Below are 8,184 nucleotides of genomic sequence, written 5' to 3' on the forward strand. Positions count from 1 at the left end.
GAGGCAAAGGGAGCTTGATCATCTTTAGATACTGGCCAAAGCCTCTTTAGCCCAGAATAACACTTAACGAAGAAGCTCCAGCCCAAATTTCAAGAAATTTGGGGCATTTTTGACATTTTGGAAATTTTTTTGTACAAAAAACAGGGTTTTTCTCCCTGTGCGCTGCGCCACCTGGTGCGCGCTTTTTCTAGCGAGCTCCAAACTGCAAAAAATTTGTATTTTTGGATTTGGCATGAAAAATCATGACTTATGGTGCATGGCCAAGAATTTTGGGCAAGTTTTGAGTCCCCAGGAGGTCAAGAACACTCAAAAAATGACCTCTCTGCCCCTATTTTGACACACAGAAAGCAGTCTTGGGAGATTGAAGTTTTGGAAGGAAAATGACATCCAAATTCTGAAATTCCACTTGGGTTGGAAAGTAGACAGGTAGGGCTTTCCAACAAGCACACTTGGGATCAATTTTGACGTCAAGAAGTGCCTCAAACGCAGCCTCAAAGTGGCATGATGCATACAGATTTTGGCGCGCGCATAGAGAATTTTGGCTTGTTTTTCACTGTTCAGCTCAGAAATTCGGCCAGTTTGACTAGTTTTTATTTGTGATGTAATTTTTTATCTATCTTGATGTAATTTGAAAACCATGATGTCATATTGGCACATTTTTACTTTTTCTAGAAAATTCATTCACTAAAAGGTGAAATGTAAGTGAATGAATCAGTTTCCTAGCATATAGGGGTAAGTTGTTTGACTACCTAGTTTTCAGTTCCTTGTTTAGAATTGGTTCAAACAACTCCTAGAATGATGAGATCGACCCCTAGAGGCAAGGGAATAGGTTTGGCTTGTCTCTATTATGTAATTTATAAGTCATTCTCAGGGTTGGACACTTGGGATTGCTTTGGCATATCATTGTACATTTTATCTCTGCATTTTTGGCTAAGGAAAGACCATGGTTTTGCAGCACTGTTTGGGATCCATGTGGCTTTATGTTTTGATGGTGTGCTTCTCTAAGTAATTGTAAGTTAATTAGTGTTATGTGTATCATTTTCCTCTCTTTTCTTCTGAATTTGAACAAATGAGTGATTAAGGTGGAATCCATTAACTGTTATGCTCTGCCTTTGAATTTGTTTATATTTCCATGTTTTCATCTGTTTAAGGAGAATTCTTGAGACTCTCTTGCTCTCCTTAGCTCCTCATCAGTCTGATCTATCCATTCACTCAATTTAAATCATCAAAATGATTGCCTTCCTTTCCCCAATCAGAACTCTCCAGAAACTGTGCCTCATCCGCGAGCCCAATTTGCCTTTCCCTGTTTCCAACACAAAACCCTCAAAAACTCAAATCAAATCCTTTGCACTTAATACCTAGCCTAAAATTAGTTGCTCAATCAATCATCTCAAGCCCCATCGCTTATCTTTTGCTGAGATCAACCCAGAGAGAGCCCTCTCCTGTTCTTGTAGGGCTAGCTACGAGGCTGAGCGTGGTTTGATGTGGACCTAGAACCTTGTCTTTTCAGCTTGAGGTAAATCTAGGCTCTAACATCTTCCCCATAGACCTTGGTCCATTTTGCAAGGTGCGTGCGTGGATCATCTCGTCCATCATATTTTTCAACTAGCCATATTTGTGGTTTCCCAAATCGTAGGTGCATCATTCTTCTACAGCCGTGCCAGTCCTCAAAATTTCCTTGATGCGTACCCCACCATCGTGCGGGTGTTGCACGCAGTGCCCACTTCAACACATTGAACCGCTGTTGTTTTGGTACTGCACTTTCAAATTTGCTCAGAAATTCATCCACCGCTGTTAATCCATCATATGGCGGTAGCTCCCTTGCCTCTGTTGTCACGTAGCGCAATGATCTAATCATCATGTTGCAATTAAGCATTGTTACTTCGTGCAACCGATTCTACCATCACTCTATCTCTTCATCTGAATCTGATGTGTGGGAGCTTTCGTGCTCCCATGAAATCCTTCCATCTACAATCGGATTCACCCAATCTTCTTCTCGTGTAGTTATCTTGAAAATATAGTTGAGGTCATCATCACTATCATCGTCACGCATCGGTTCAGTGTATCACGCCCCTTCGGCTGGATCCAGCGGTACTACCATGCATAGTGACTTTTTCTCAAGGATCATTTTGCACTTCTTCATATTTACGACTCCATTCATATCGGTGGCCTAGTCTATTCCTAGTAGCGTGGGATAGGGATTGCTATCATCGACAATCTCTATCACCTCAAAATCCACCAGCGCGCTTGCACCTTAAATATCGACTGTTACCCCTTGCAATCTTCCCATGGGAAAAATATTCTGTTGGTTCGCCATTCGTAACTGAATAGGGGACCATTGAAACGCAGGTCTGCCCATGCATTCTAATGTTTTCTTTGGTAGTACATTCGCATCCGAACCCAAATCTAGGATTACTTGATCCATTTCATATTTGTCGATTTACGCAGTCAACCTCATTTCCCTTCCTGTGCGCAATGCATGCTTTCCAAGTTTCCAGACCACACGCGGTTCTCCTGACCCCGCGCATCTAGTGATAAGTTCCTGTAGTCCTTTGACTGCCTTGCTGTCGTGCAACAGTTTCATGCATGTCTCCAGAAAGGTAGTGAGCATTGAAGGATCCATTCCTAGTTCTAGTTGATCCTTACTACCTGAAGTGGAGGCCTCTGTGAAGCTCTTCTTAGCTTCCATGAATGTCTCCCTCGCGCATTCTAAATCAAACCCAGGTTCCTTTCTAAGAGCCTTGCGAACCTCCACACTTTCCTCTAGCTGCTTCCCCTTATCATCTCCTGAGCATCATGTTTACATTCGGGTCTTCTTCACACGGCTCAGACCTCATCATTTGTAAATTCTGAGTCGAAGGGGGTTGGAGTACCCCTTTTTTGCACATCCTTGTGATTAGCGACGGGCAATCTTCTGCCTCATGATCAAACTGAGTACAATAGAAGCATAATATCCTTGTTGTGTTGGTATAATCGCGGGCATAGTGCCTTGGCCCTCCGCAATTGTAACAAATTAGTTGTCTGTGACCCCTTCCTGGTCCCATTCCGCCTCGTCCTCAACCACACCCCTAAAATCTAGTGCGCGCCATCCCTGTATTTAGGTCGAGGGCTCGTGTTTCGGTGTGCACCCTATAGGCAGGAGTCTGATCCATCATTAGTTCATAGCTTCGGCAGGTGCATTCATCATGGCCTACAGACCTATAGAAATTACAAAACAATTGCTAGGACGTCTACGTATACTTCTGCAACAGATGATAATTTTCCATAGTGTGTTTTCCTCCTATTTGACAGATTGCGCACCATAGGGCATATGCCATGCTCGGCCTTGCCTGTGCCTCCGTTCTCAACGACATCGACCCTCCTCCTACCAAGTAGTTCGCGAACACTAGATAATGGTCCTTGTCATGCCCTTGGCCTTTGCATTTTATGTACCATACTTCCTCGTGCACCTCCAGTCGAGGTGTCCTATCTTGTTTCAAACTTTGCATTTCCAAACACAGATTCTGCATCTGTACATGGATTTGTTGGACTCCCAACCTAGGGTCTTGTATAGGGGCCTTATGTAATCTCATTGCTATTTCCAACGCTTCGGCCTGGGTGGAAAGTTTTTGCTGTGACAGTGCCGTCCTCAAGTCTAGTGTAAGTGAGGCCACAAACCATGCGCGATGTTGTGCATATGTTAGCGTCATATTGGCTTCATGGATTGTACTCTTTAGTCTTTGGTCCAGATCCTAGGGTCTTTCCCAGGAGGATCGCGATCTCCTTAAACCCGATGATTGATTGTGTTTCTGATTTTGGCTTGCTAAATTCCCTGTTCAGCGTGGCCTGGATCTCTGCGATCCCTGTGTTCGGGTGGTCATTAGAATGCGTGATCCTGCAGTGTGCTCACCAGTGTAGCCTTTTTAATATTATCATCCATAATGCCGTGTGCTTCCCATACTTCTCTTACCATGAACCAGAATTGATCCAGATCTTCATTTCCCACTCCTCTGAATACCGGTAGCTTGATCACACTTGCCATAATGAACTATGGCAGTGGTGGAGGTGGGTGGGTGGAGATGGAGGTGAGGAGGGTGAGACGGGTGGCGGTGTGGGTGGAGGTGGTAAACGCGGAATATGCTACCTTATCAGACTGACCGCGCTTCTTGGAGAAACTTTCGCGAGCTCTTCCTTGCTTTCCCGCGAGGGTGAAATTAAGGGACTGTTTTCCAAATCTTCACTACTTTCGCTTCTGTAGATCTTCCCACTTCACATAGTCCCAAACATTAATTTATTCACATAACCCACTTTTCACACAATAGCATCTTAATCCAAGTGTTCAAAGATTTAATATACTTACCTCGCGGTCCCTTGAGAAAACGTCGTTCTGCCTTACTGTAGCTGACGGTCGTGTCGACCACGAATTCAATGATAAATCCTCCTACTATTCAGTCGAGCCAATGGTCCACAGCTCGTGCTATCTTATCTCCTGATGCTTCTAGTTTGCGCACTAATTCCAGAGTCCACACTATTGGTTTGTCGAGCCTACACCTTCCCTGGCTGTCTGCTAACTTCACGATCCACTCATATAGCTTTGAAGGAAAGGATGCAAAGAAAATTTCGTGGATTTCCGTATGCAAGTAGCACTCCAACCACTGTTCCTTAGATACTCGCGGATTTTTGTTCTCCTGCGCCATGAACTCATGAATCTTCTTGTCCAACCACTCTTCAATTTCTTTCTTTGCTGGATTCCAGTGGCACGACATCAGACATCCTTTATGTAGATTCCAGTCCCGGCAACAGACCCATTTGTTGGCCTGTATGGGCTTGACCTAGGTTCAGAGGTGATTTAGCCAAGAAAATCCCGGTACTACTAGCCCTTTCAGCAACAGTCCGCGAAGCGTGGACCGAGGTCTCACCCAAAATAGTATGGGAGGATGCTAGAACTAGGTTTCCGCACCCTGGGGATGTCTGATGGGCTTCTGGAGGTCCGCGATTTGACCCTGTGCGCACGTCACTACGCGCACTTACTATTCTTTTGCACCCTGCGGTGCTGCTTCCGCGCAACCCTACTTGGGGCGTAACGCGTGTAATACCCAAGTTCCTTGCTATTTAATATGTTATTACCCGATTACTTAACTTGTTTATGTAAGACTAATGATTATTACAACATATTCATCAATCATATTAGTGTGTGTGATAAATAAAACAGTATAAACATAAGGAAGGCAATGCATAGCAGATACACAAAAATAGGAATCAACCTCTCTTTATTAATCTTCAATCCAGATTATAGACTCGACCCCGCCCTGCGCACTCAAGTACAAGGGTCCGCGCACTTAGCTACAGACTTTACTAGGCCTCTGCGCACTCAGCTGCAGAGCCTCTTCCTACTACTATGACCCAATACACTTAGAATCCTACTCTAAGCTTGAACCATTCGTACTCTTCTCTCTTATTCCTTAGCTTCTCTTTACAACTTAGAGCCTCGCTCTATTTATACAATCCCATGGTCTGCAGACCATGGGTAGGACGACATGACTTTACATTACATTACATTAGTTTAGGGTGGACACCCCTATGACCTGACCTATACTTTGCACTTCGCGCCCACAATTCACGGAGTCTTACAAAACCTTTAACCAAAACTCACGCTTTGAGCCCCAAAACATGCTTTGGGGGGATTCCATGCCCAACAGATTCCAATGACATGACTCCTTTGTCACATAATAGAATCTTTATCTCTGTAATTTGAAGTATATTCCTCATGATCCTTTGAAAAAATCTCTTTCGGTTGCATTGTATGACTAAGTACCTTCTATAGAAAATTCCTCAACGTAGCCCTCTAATACACTATTCAACTATAAGTCTACTAAGTGTGAGACCTTTTCTTATTATATAATTTACCCTTTGGATTAGTTCAAGAGTCCAATTTTGAAATACAATAGGGCTCTAGTTTTTTATTTCATCTTATAGTATTTGTAACCACTCATCCAAAGCAATTAGGAACTCAGCGAAGGAAATTTCATGAAAATTTGTAAAGACATATATTTTCATCCATTGTTTAGGTCTGATTTGTTGATTTTTGGTATGTTCTACCTCAAATTCACTTTCCTTCATTTGTACCCACTTATATATTTCTTCATTAGTAGGTCTACAATCCCCTTCAATCATAGATCCTAGTCCACACAAGAAAACCATTTGTTTGCATGCACATGGAAAACCTAGGTTTAGATTGAATTAGCCAACAAAACCCCCCAAAAACCAACCCTTTTGGAAACACCCATGAGCAGGTGAAGTCTCACCCAAGACATTTATGAGGGACTACGAGAACTTGGATAGTTTTATAGTGATCAATGAGAAATAGTGTTGGGTCCCTATAATACTAGTGATTACCCCATTACTATTGTAGTTATACCCCTTATTTATATTTTTGTGCCCCTATTACCCCCATATTGTTATTTCTGTGCCCCATAGAATCCCTCTATTGTTATTTTTGTGGCTTTATATTATTATTGTTAGGTTGGCTGGATTATATTGTGACTCCTTAGACTCTTATATATAGAAAGGAGGTTTTGTCATTTGTATCATCTAAGAATTGTTCATTTATGTAATGTAAAGGAGGTTGCCCCCTCGAAGAGGCTGAATTCTAAGGCATTGATCTATCTTTTCTATCTTTTCTTGAGCTGGTTCCATAACATTTGGTACCAGAGCTTTGGATTCTAGGGTTTCGCTGCTCCAAACAGGTCATCGTGGCAGCAGGATCCCTCAAGGGCATTTTTGGGGCTAAAATCCCATGTTCGAGCTAAATTTTGTAATAAATGTTGTGTTGGGTTATATCCTTTCCATGACTAGCCCATGTAGTTAACCGGGGGGTTAGAAGGGGGGCGGAGCCCTCCCTTCGTTGCACCGATTGCATAGCAGGGGGGGGGGGGGTCACAGGGGGTTTGAGGCGTGTAGGTAACCCCACTTTATGGGGTCCAAGGCAGTGCCTTGGAAATTTTTGCTTTTGGACCCTATATTAGGTTGGGTGGTCCTACCTATGGTTTTGTGCATGATTTTTCACACATGGTTTTGGACGCGATGGTTTTTGGTCCATGGTTTTGGATGTGATGGTTTTCGGTCCATGGTATTGGATGCTTTGGCATGTATAAATATGTATTGTAACATTGAAAGGAACATAATGAAAAATCAAGCTGGTAGTCCTGGTTTTGGGATCCAGGGGAAAATCTCTGTGTATATGTGTTTTATGTGTTATGCTCTCGCATTGTTTATTTTCTGTGTTTTAGAATTTGTATGCAGGTAATTTCTGTATGGGGTTAAAACCTACATGTGGTATTAGAGTTGTTTTGGCTTCAAGGGGACACCTTTCTTGCTGAGGGGTTTTTCTTAGGCCTATGGTATACCCTGTTCAGTGGGAGATCTACGAGATTGATTCTGGTGGTGAAAGAAGATGGCAAGCAGTGGAAAGATAGAGATTGAGAAATTTAATGGTAAAAGTTTTGAGTTGTGGAAACTCAAGATGGAGGATCTGTTGGTCGACAAAGATTAGTGGATTGCAATAGATCTAGGTACTAAACCAACAGGAGTGTCTAATGAAGAATGGAAGAAGTTGGATTGGAAGGAAAAGAGCACAATACAATTGTGTGTCTCAAATTCAATATTACTAAATGTATCAGGGGAAGCTACAACTAAGGCTTTGTGGGACAAGTTAGGGACTTTGTACCAATCTAAGTCTCTGGTGAATAAACTATTCCTACAGAAAATGTTGTATAACCTGAGGATGATAGATGGAGACTTGGTGATAGAGCATCTGAACACATTTAATACTGTGGTAAGTTAGTTATCATCTATTGATATTAAAATTTCAGATGAAGATAAGTGCATCAGTTTGTTGTGTTCTCTACCAGATTCGTGGAATAGTCTGGTTATCGCAATAGGTAGCAATGCAACTGCCTTGCAGTTTAATGAAATAGTCTCATCCTTACTAACGGAGGAGATGAGATGGAAAAATATGGAGAGCCAGAATGGTGATGCCTTGTCTGTATGAGGATGGTCCCAGAATAGAAACAAAAATATGTCATCAAGTGGGAGATCTAAATCTAGAGGGAGATCTAAATCTCCAGGAAAACCTGTAGAGGTGGTGTGCTGGAAATGCGGAAAGGAATGGCACTACAAAAGGGATTGTAAATCTAAAGCTCTTGA

This window comes from Pinus tabuliformis, chromosome 1_2 (assembly GCF_031772625.1).
Source record: "Pinus tabuliformis cultivar Carrire ecotype Pingquan chromosome 1_2, CPIR1, whole genome shotgun sequence".
In the NCBI taxonomy this organism is placed as follows: domain Eukaryota; kingdom Viridiplantae; phylum Streptophyta; class Pinopsida; order Pinales; family Pinaceae; genus Pinus; species Pinus tabuliformis.